Source organism: Xiphias gladius, chromosome 11, assembly GCF_016859285.1.
Source record: "Xiphias gladius isolate SHS-SW01 ecotype Sanya breed wild chromosome 11, ASM1685928v1, whole genome shotgun sequence".
In the NCBI taxonomy this organism is placed as follows: domain Eukaryota; kingdom Metazoa; phylum Chordata; class Actinopteri; order Istiophoriformes; family Xiphiidae; genus Xiphias; species Xiphias gladius.
In genome coordinates, this window is record NC_053410.1 from 8,536,793 (window position 1) to 8,547,734 (window position 10,942).

Genomic DNA, 10,942 nt, shown 5'->3' on the forward strand with positions numbered 1-10,942 from the left:
TCTGGGAACGTAGGCGCACTAAACAATTTTGGGAAGTTGTTGTGCAGAGGCATTTAACACACCGACTCTGGGTGAAGCATTTCAGAATGTCAAGAGAGATGCTTAACCAGCTGTGTTCCATGATATGAAGTCGAATGATTTCTGTACATCATCATTTATTCGTTGAATTTGCTTCTATTGCACTTACTCGCATTTACCTTTTATCGATATACCAACTTCTCCACGTCTCCCTAGCGTAGAAACTTTTTTTGTGATATTTCGAGATTTTTTCGACTTTTCAGCGTTTCAACTCAGGTTTTAGAAACACACCTTTTGATTAATTAAACATTCTTTGTTACTTTTACAAGAATGACAGACCTACAGCAACAAACACTACAAGCCATCATCTGAAATGTAAAGCAGCAAGAGATGCAAAAATGTTTGTCCTGGTTCTCTCTCATGTCCATTCTACCCATTCAGCAGCATTTTTCCTGGGGCTAATAAGGAGGAATAGTGACCTCATGGTTTTGGCAGGAATTCCCCAACTCCCAGACCTACACTTATACTATCTCCCACACACTCACATAACCACACAGAATTGAGGACTGAAAGGGCAGGATTATTCCAAGATGACTATGAATTCTTTGTACGGCGGAGATGGCAAGAACAGGAAGCATGCACAGCACTTCCTGTGGTGGACACGCATCTCTGAATTTAAAGCAAGTGTGTAGCTTATGTTAATTTGTTGTATGTCTGACATGAATGAAAAACCATGTATTATCTACATTGAGGCTGCTCATTCACAGCTCAAAGAAACTGAATCACATTGTCATGAGGAAATTTAACTTAAACGCTAACAAAGGAAAGATTTGAAGCAAGTGAGTGTGAGCATTGCTATTTGTATTAATTATATGATAAAAATGCTAAGAAATTAAAAATGAGTAGGGTGATTATAAAGCCGTGATGGATAATTACATCTATCGGCTATGATTAATTGGTCTTACAGCTATGTTTCCGATCTCCAGCAAATTGTTATACAAGTAATCTTCTGTCTTTTCAACAATTCAAATCTCTTCCCTCCACTATGAACCAGCCAATCACAAATACAAGCTGACAGGACGTTATCACCTCATACTGTATGTTTCTTTGCTTCAACACATGGCTGCTGCTCTCCACGTAGCATCTGGCTCCATTGAGTATCCCAGGATGATGCAACAGCTGGGTAACCATCAGCACTACTCATCTGCTTTTTCTCTCTAACCTCGCAGAGCGTCACATCACCATCACAACCCTAATAGCTGAGTCACACCACATTACACACACTGACAGCTGCTGTGTGTAACCTCCACTCACACATTTACACAAACACCCACATGCTAAGCAAACAAGAGTGAGAAAGACAGTAGGACAGAGAAAAAGAAAGACAGGCACAGAAAGACAGCTCATACTCTTGTCACTCACAGTTCCACATGGTCTTATGATTAGAGCCAACCTTAGCCCTAGTAAGGGTGTGGTTGTCCGCCTAAATTGTAAAAATGGAGCTTTATCTCCACAATTACAGTGGATGCTAACTCTATAGAACTCATATTGTAACAAGAATAGGTCAAAACCTAGTATTTGGCTGGACAGCCCTTTACTTGTTTGCTTCTCTCCTACTGTCTGTGTTCACATATACTGTAATTTAATGCAGCCGAATTCCCAATAAAGCTGTTCTCATTTACTTGTTTTTGTGTTTCTGCTGTCAGACAACAGAACAAGTATGAAACAGTGACTGAAACACAGCCCATTAAGACTACATGGTCACCAACAGTCACTTCCAAGCCATTTCCAAACTGCTGCTCTGCACTGCTAAAATCCTGATTTTATAACCACGACGTCATCTGACAAAATCATGATATACATAAGTTAAAGACAACAGCTGTGCTGTGATTTCCACTATATTTAGTTGTAAAATGCTCATTCGCGATAGAAACTATTTGTGCCAGTTTAGTTTGAGAGAGCAATGGCCAATGGGGAAACTTCAACACTCGGCCAGCCAACCAATAGTGCTTTATCAGTCAGTCAGTCAGTCAGTCAGTCAGTCCTGGACATTCGCGTTTATAGGGTTGGCCCCGCTGTTGCAGTCCAGCCAAAAACTATGTTTGGCACTCCCTATGAGCCGTTCTTTCATGGGAAATAGAAGTGAGAAAATAATGACACTGTCACATATCATATTTTGCAACTCACTGATTGATATAGCACAACAGTGATCAAATTGAAGACATTCTAGACATTCACTGTTCTGAAATTTCATGTCTAGTTGGTCTTTCCCAGGAGAAATCCTCTGGCAGACAGGAGGTGATGCACATAGTGTTTACAACAGCAGCAAAAGTTGATTGTTCTGATATAAATAGCACTCAGTAGCTTGAGCAGTGGTAGTCCCCTTGGCTGAACAGACAAAGAAAAGAGCAAAGACAGCTTAATAGCAAAGATGTTTCTAAAATGAAAAAACAGGACTCTTTAGATTAATATTTGATATAAGGCTTGAAACTCAGGTTCTTACATAAATATTGTAATCAATATTGTAGCTTTGCAACAATGGAAAAACACGGAGGGTATGTGGTGCTAGACAGCACCTTGGAGGTATAAGTAAAAGGAAAGTACATTGAAGGACAATTAGAGAAAGCAGCCTATTCCCTTGAAAATGCTGATGTAAGGTCAGTTAGGACTTTCAAATCGAAGTCAATAAGTAATAGACAAGGGAGGGTGAATTGGTCTTGCAAGCCTAGAGATATTTTGGGAGCAGGGAAGCCTAAAGACCCTGAGGGGTGTAAAGAACAAACCAGGCAATAGATTCAGAATGAGACAGCCAAACGACCTCTGGACAGACAGACAAAGGCTTTTCTAGTCCCCAATGGTTATGTCTACTGTAGATCTACAGACATGAAAGTGTTTAGTGGAGGAGGTATACAATCTATTGTTCCTCTCAAAACTTCAGGCAAAAGGAGAGACTGGGCTTTTTCTATGATGCAGATAATGATATACAAGATACTTATGACAAGCTGAATCAATATTTTGTCAGTTATATGACCTATACTTTGTTGCTCTTTGGGCAGTGAACCTTATTATGTTGTAAAATTATTAACTGTTGTTAAATTATTTTTTTTTCTTTTATCAAAATCTAACTTCATCCCCTGTAAGCATCATGGTTTCAAAGAAAACACAGGTTAACATACTCTACACTAATGTATTGATACTGAAAGCCCTTTAATGTACTATTCTAGAAACTGATTCTGTATGCATGTTTGATGCTAATGTCACACTTCCATGTAACTTAGTGTATGTGTAATATGTGTAAGGAATGCTCATATCAGTGTCAAAGCTAAAACACTGATCTCCAGCACTTTGCATGACTAGTAAATATATCTTTACAGGGCTGCCAGCCAATCACAAAAGTTTTGTATGATAGAAAATGACTAATACATTATATAAAAAGTTCCTGGTCTAAAGTTAAGAGTGCAGAAAGGAGCAGACTATGGCTACTCCAGGGATATCAGTCTGTAAGTGTTTGATTCCATTTGACATTTGAAACAAGTTGGCCTACTTTACTTCTCCTCATAAATGAAAAATAGCCAGCAAAGAGCAAAATATTAACCAGATAAACAGTTTTCTGTTGAAGGGACCTCCTTTGACTTAGAAAGAACCTTGTGTAAACCTTTTATTTTTTCAAACGAGTCAAACCTGAACATAGTACATAGTAGCAACTTATTAATTTGTCAGAGAAAACCTCAACTACTGATGCAGGGTGAAATCCTTGATTGCCACTGTAAATGCTCATTAAGAGACCTGAGACTGAATGTAGTTTTGATTATGTTTATCCCAGCCAAGGACGCTCCTCCAGCTTCTAAACACTGCTTGGTTAGGTGAAGACAAATAAGGATGAAGAACATTTTGACATATACACATACATGCACTGAGATCAACTGCATCATTTTCCAACATGATGCAGATGGGAAATGATGCAACATGGTAATATGTATCAAATGATAAAGAAAGAAATTTTTTCATTTGACTAAAGTGGGTCATGCTTTCCGCACTATGCATTTGTAAATCAGGATCCTGCAACTGGAATAAGATCAAAGGTACCTAAATTTATTTAATAAATATTGAAGAAATCTTGAAGAAATGTAACAAAGAAAAAATAATTCAGGCTATTGAATGATACATTTTGAACAGTTTATGATTTATGCAGCCAGATAGAGACTATCCACCAACATTAATCTCTTTGTGACATAAGTATAGCATCATGCAGGGATATAATAAATAATTATGGTGTCAGGATAGAACCTGAAGTCTACTGAAGCTTGAGTGTGAATGCGTATGTATGGCTTGATGAGTGTACATGCAGTATTTGGGTAAAAAAAATATGTCCCGCCCAGCAGAAAAGACCATATGGTGCTGAAAAGCAGCCACACACATCACATGAGTAGTTGGCGAGAGGAACAAACAAGCAAACACTTCCCTTTAACCAGCATCCGTCCAGCCTGCTTCATTGTTATTACCATACACAACCCAGCACACCCCTGGCCTTAAGACATAAACCCACCACATGTTCGGTGACCCCTGTGTTCCAGATGACCTACAAACCTACATATGGAAATTTACACTTCATGGATGTTGAGAACTGTAAAGTAAAGAACATAGTAAAAAACATAGTGTGCCCTTCAGCACTATCTGAGAAAGTGAAGTTGTTACTCCTATAGAGGAAAACCAGCACTCTCAATGAGCTCTCGTACTGATAAAGAGATAATAAAAAATAGATTATTAATAATCCAAGGGAATTAATGAAGCACAAGCCCTGCAGCATAGTCTTTTTCAGCGTATGTGATTAATTCTCCAACGCAAGTGTACATTTTTCACATAATATACTGAGATTCACTCATTTCTGGAGGCAGTTTTCTCAATGGGGAATGGCAGCAGAAAAACAAAAGTGGTAAACTGATATGCAAACTTAAATTAAACATGAAAATGTTGGAACAAGAAATATGGTATTAGACTAGAACTAAAACGATTAGTCGAGTAATGCACTAGTCAATCTACAGAACATATATTGACAACAATTTTTATTACTCGTACACGAAACACAAAATATTCTCTGGTTTCAACTTCACCAATGTGAGGATTTTTCCAGCTACGTATCATTGTAAACTGAATATCTTTGGGTTTGTAACCTTGGTATTTAGGAAATCGCAATGGCCATTTTTATTTAACCATTTTATGGCATATTATAGGTCAAATGATTAATCGTGGAAAATAGTCAGCAGATTAATCGCTAATGTAGTAATATAATAATCGCTACTTAAAGCCCTATATTAAACTGTAGTTGTGCAGAAATAAAAAAAACAAGCATTTGATCAATCTTATTACAAATATAAGCAGTAATATTACAGTACATAATAATATGAAGTATAATCTTACATCAGTTATCATTAAGATAACAATGAACACAAATACATTTCATTTTTACAAACGTTAAATTATGTTTCTTTCCCTTGTAAACTTTGAAGTTCTCTTACAAATTTCTTATTTAAGATCATCGACTAACAACTGTTCAGTAATACTTGCTATCCTATATATTCTGAATTTAGCTACTTAAAATTTATATAAGTCTATTGGTAGGTAAACTATACTTGTAAACAAAAGGTTTTTTTTAACTGGGTTATTACATTTAACCCACACTACAGTCTTAAATCAGACTGTTATATGAATAAATCACTGTATTATGCACCTACAGAAGCCAGAGTTTGCTCTGCTGTATGCTCTGGAGGCCCTCTGAGGCCCCTGCTGAGCAGATAATGACTGACCCGTGGGCCTTTAACAGGAACATTAGTATTTGGCCAGCCCTGCCACGTTGATTATGGCACCAACATTTATGCTGCACACAGCAATAGCCTCAGCAGCAGACAAAAATAGTGAACACTCTCACTGAAATCCACACTGGCACTTAGGAAGAAAAAAAAAAAAAAAAACATCAACGTTAGCATAACAGGACAATCAGGGGGGAGCCTGGCAGAGGGAGAGATACGAATGGAAACTGCCCAAATACAAGATCAATATCTGCAGTGGAAAGAAGCACAAAATACCGGAAACTAACAAGAGAGTATGTTACACCCCAAAACAGATGTGAAGGTCACTGTGTTTTATTTTTCATTTTGAGAAGTTAAATGCAGAAAAAAACACAGACATACCCTTGATAATCCATAACTAGGGGGAGCTGATGATTATGTATTTTTTTCTTATTTTATGCTCTGCTGTGCTGTCTCTACCCATTTTTTTTACCTCAGAACTTTTCTATTCACCTCCATTGTTTTTCTCTCTGACTCTGCACACAAGCTGGAGCTTCACCAAGCAAAGCTATCTGACTCTCATAACCCTTTTAACGGTTCTACTCAGGCCGATTACAGAAGCGAGATTCAGTGCTATTTTGTAACCATAGACTCCCTGGTACATAAACATTTTAAAATAATCTTCAATAGAATAGGTTAGATTAGAATATTAAATTTCAGGCTAGGTTCTTTTCAGTCACGAATAATACTCCCTGATCACTGAACTAAAAATGAAGTCACTTCCTAAACTTCCTACTATACACAATAGCCGTGGGCAGTCCGGACAACAAAGTCCTCAATCCCAACTTTAAACTAGAACGGAAAATAGATTCATATTATTGAAACAAAACCATTACTGTACTACATATGAACACTGCTCACTGGACACCAGGTTATCATAAGAATTATGATACTGAACCAGACAGCAAGTTGTATCAGATGTGAGATAACAAGCGACAGAGGTGAAAAAGCAGGATATCATTTTATTTTGTCTGTTCAGTTTTAATGGTCAACTAATGTGCACATGGGGTGTTAACAAATAGATCAATCAGCACTGACAGCTTGGTGACTGTGGGAATATATGTGATGTTTTCCAGGTTTCCAGTTTTTCATGAGAAAAACAGAACACAAGACAAATTCAACAAATTTAAAAATATGGTGCACTTTTTCTATTTATTCACATGGTTTCCTATGTTATCATCAGCACTTCAACTGTGTTAATGGACACGTATCGGGGGAGGCTGGGCTGTAGCTTCGATGAAACTGTCCTGTGACACTGACACAGTTTTCAAAATGCAACCGCCTGTAGAGCCAACCAGCCAGCTGGTAGCTAGATTTGTAGAGAGGACACGAAGGAGGTGGAAAAAGGCAGAGTGAAAGAGAGAATGGAAAAGGAAGGAGCAAAACTGGACTGTATGGTATTATCTGCACATTCTATGGCTCAAAACCAAAAAATTTGAATTCTTACAGCTGAGGGAGGAGGGGAAGACTCAGACTAGCTGATATGCAGCATGTAGCTCTTGAACTTTCCAAGGGCACATCAGTCCAGTACGTGAACAGTCAACTGTGTTATAAACCAGGAATGCAAGTAGTCTCCACGGGTACCTTTGATGCTCTTAGATGCAATTAAGGGAAATTATAAAGATGAATAGATACAATCAGGCTACTGCTGCTATGAATAGAAGTCTCAGTTTCAAATGTTTCGAACATTTGAGTAACTTTGGTATTTGTCATGCATCTGCGTCAAGCATTTGGGCTAAAATCATAACAGTCTGCCACCTGATAATTAAACTACAATTATTGAATTGTGCATATATCTGTTAGTAAGAGGCATGCAAATTAGGCATCATAAGGATCTTTGTCAATGTATGATGAGACATATCATTATTAAATATACTGTAATGCATTTTCACCACATCATTTGCTATTTCCCAAAGTTTTATATCTTATGTGATGATGACAGCAAAATCAAACTCAACACAAAGAGAGCGGATACATGTAGGCCAGCTACATCTGCTCCACGAAAACAAAGCCTCCACATAGAAGAAGAGGGGGGGGGGGTCCGACATCGGGAAAAACTCTGCAGCTACATTACATAGTGAAATACCTACTCATATAATCTAGCCTACAGGAAATATAAATAGACCCAAAGAACACCCCGAGGCTAGTATGTTCCCAATGAGACAAGTTAAACACAAAGCTCTCAATGTGACCGTCCTTCATTGATGTGCATCCGATCTCTATAGCCTCCTGCGGTTACGGGAGGATGTAACTAATGAAATTAAAAAAAACAGGTCAGTAATAAATTATAATACTATATAAGGCAAATGTGGCCGGTGTTTTTTTTTTTTTTTACAGGGGCAGCAAAGTGGCGAGGCTGTGTCGCTTTACAAAGGCAGAGCAGGGCAGGCTGGTCATGCTGCTGCTGCTGCTGCTGCTGCTGACAATAGTAGCCATCCAGTTAGCCAACAGGGAGTCAGACCAGTCTGTTTAGCCGTTATACGCCTAACAGGATATTTGCTGAGCTTGTTTATTAAAGGTTATACATCAATTTGAATCCAGGTTTTGTGTTTTTGATGTGATGAGCTCCTAAATCCGCCGAAAATTTTGTATCAACATTGAAAACCCACACAGACATCAATAGATGGGCAGCAGAAAAGCAGAAAAACCGACACTTTCTATTTTTTCTCTGGCGTAAACTTCACATGAGACTAACGGTCGACTAACTAGCTAAAAGCCTACTGTTGGGCAGGTGGTATATTCTACCTTTCGCTAAATAAAAGTAAAAGTCCACTCCTCACTTACCCTTTTTTTTTCCGTTTCTGGCGTGTGTTGCTGTTATAGGTGTGTTTGTGTGTGTGTGCGGAGCCCAGCCCTGCCGTTGCAGCGGTTCAGTCTGGCTCTGTGCGTCGGCCTTCTCCCCCTTCCGTTGCTCAGCAATCCCTGCAAGAGAGCGGCGAGGGGGACCGACGTCCTGACAGAAGCGTCAAGGCGGCGGGAATAACAACCAGGACCGCCGGTCCAAACTTTCAGAGTAAAATCGGAGCGAAAACAACATGAAGACGTTTTGGGAGTTTATGGTTGAAGTGACTGGCTTTGTATGTGGGCAGGGGTGTAGCACAATAATCCGGGCGACATATATGCGCAGCTTAAATTCCACCTTCCCCCCTCCTTCAATTTCATTAATACATCCCTTTGTCAGGCCTTTCAGAATAACTGAACCAGCAAGTAAACATATGCATCTCTACCGAATGATTAAAGTAATCAACAGTGAAGTCTATATTAAGCATTTACAAATTTTCAGCTCCCCTTCTCAATATACAGTAATAACTAGTAGTTATATGGTTTTCAGTTTTTTTTAGTTGTATAGTTTTCCATCAAGGTTTTTTTTTTTTTGAGGTCCACATTATACCCTGATCATAAGACAAAGGTATTTAAAGCCATCTTTAGCTGAGGAGCTATTGCACCCCGAGTCCCAACACACCCAAAAAGATTAAACAGATAAAAAAGATTTTATATAATTCATGAAAAAAAAAATTTAAATTACAAAACTTTGTCATGGTGTGTGTTAAGAAGATGACAATAATAAGACAGTTGTAAGCTATAAATCACAGTGAAACCTTTTTTTCAAAATTTCAAATTCTTGTGTCTAATGAGAAGTAGATTTTAGGTTTTGTTTTGTGGACCATTTTTGTGTGCCATGAGCTTACATAACCAGTGTTTATATAGTTTCTACAAATGCGTGCAGATTTTAAAATAAATAAATAAATTTTATCCATCTATAAGAACTTGTCAGGATTTGAAATCAATACATATGTTTTTGCCATAAAAGCATAAAATGCAAAAACTAACTGATGTTTGCCCGTTAGTGTGTCTGATTCAAGAGTAAATCATTAGTAAATGAATCTTTAGTAAAATTACAATGTTGTCACCCAAAATGTCTTCGTTTTAAAAAAACTTGTAATAGTTTTTTTTTATAGCTTGTTCAATTTCTGAAAAAGGAAATCTAAAGTAGGTGGTAATCAGGAAAATAGGAAGGTCAACGTGTGAATTTTCTTTGAAGCTAAAAGAACTGAAGATAAACTTATGTATGTATAGGATTTCCAACTAAGACAATCATACTCTCTAAACTATTATAAATGAGCTGCAGCCGCAAGGCACTTCCGAATGTTATGGTAAATTGTACCGGATGAAATCTAACTTACTGAAATGCACAGTTTTAGGCAGGGGAAGACTGCAGATGAAAAAGAAAATGCCCCACAGATGGCGAATAGGCTGACATCACTGTGCACAGACTGGCCCAGAGGGATTATATAGCCTATGCACCTCAGCTGATCTACTAGTTCTAATTTTGAAAGCAGATGTCGTAATTTCCTGTGATTTGAGTTTTGTGTCTGGCTTCACACAGTGCATCCTAGGCAGCGCCTGCGTCTACACTTCCTACCATGGATGCTTCCAACTCGACCGGAGGCCCATGACAGCCAGAACCGGGTGGGCGGGTTTCCTGGACTCACTGGTCACGTTTCAGGGTCTTTTGTTACCGTGCCATCAGCTGGGCTGTGCAGGTGGCAATACTATACGTGACAGTGAAAAGGAAGGCAGCGCCTGCCGCATGATGCGCAGTTCAAATGAATGAGTACGCCCGGGAACCAAACAACTACGGAAACGATCAAATCAAATTAAGATATTGCGATGCGAGAACACAACAGCATTACCGGCTCGCTTGCTGGATCAAACGTCCAATATTTAAAACAGTTAGGCTACATTCAGTTTTAGGCAGTTTAATGACAATACTGTTGTAGTAAATAAAAGCTTATTAAAACCAACTCACATCTGAAAAAAGACAGCATCATTAGTGCATTTGGAGGTTACCGATAGGCAAAATGTTTTGTTTGCATCTAAAGTGACTGGACGAGAAATCTGAGAGTTAAACGACTCATATGCTGTCCGCGATTAATTGTAAAATTGTTATTATTTTTAAGCATATTTTTAATTGTATATATCCAGTAAAAATGGTGAACTAAAAAACAAGATAAATTTTTACGATCTAAAAAAAAAAAAAAGAAAAAAATTCAAAATCGAAAACGTTACACTCCTGT

The 10,942-nt window shown here is 38.2% G+C and overlaps 1 protein-coding gene across 7 annotated transcripts in view; it reads right to left on the minus strand.

Moving 5' to 3' along the window:
* The window catches only part of cep170aa (centrosomal protein 170Aa), a 43,932-nt gene extending 35,167 nt beyond the window's left edge, over window positions 1-8,765 (minus strand). For all 7 annotated transcript variants that reach the window (XM_040138735.1, XM_040138732.1, XM_040138734.1 and 4 more), the window contains exon 1: window positions 8,649-8,765. The gene's annotated coding sequence lies outside the window, so the exon portion shown is untranslated. The remainder of the gene's footprint in view (window positions 1-8,648) is intronic.
* Window positions 8,766-10,942: the final 2,177 nt, after the last annotated feature.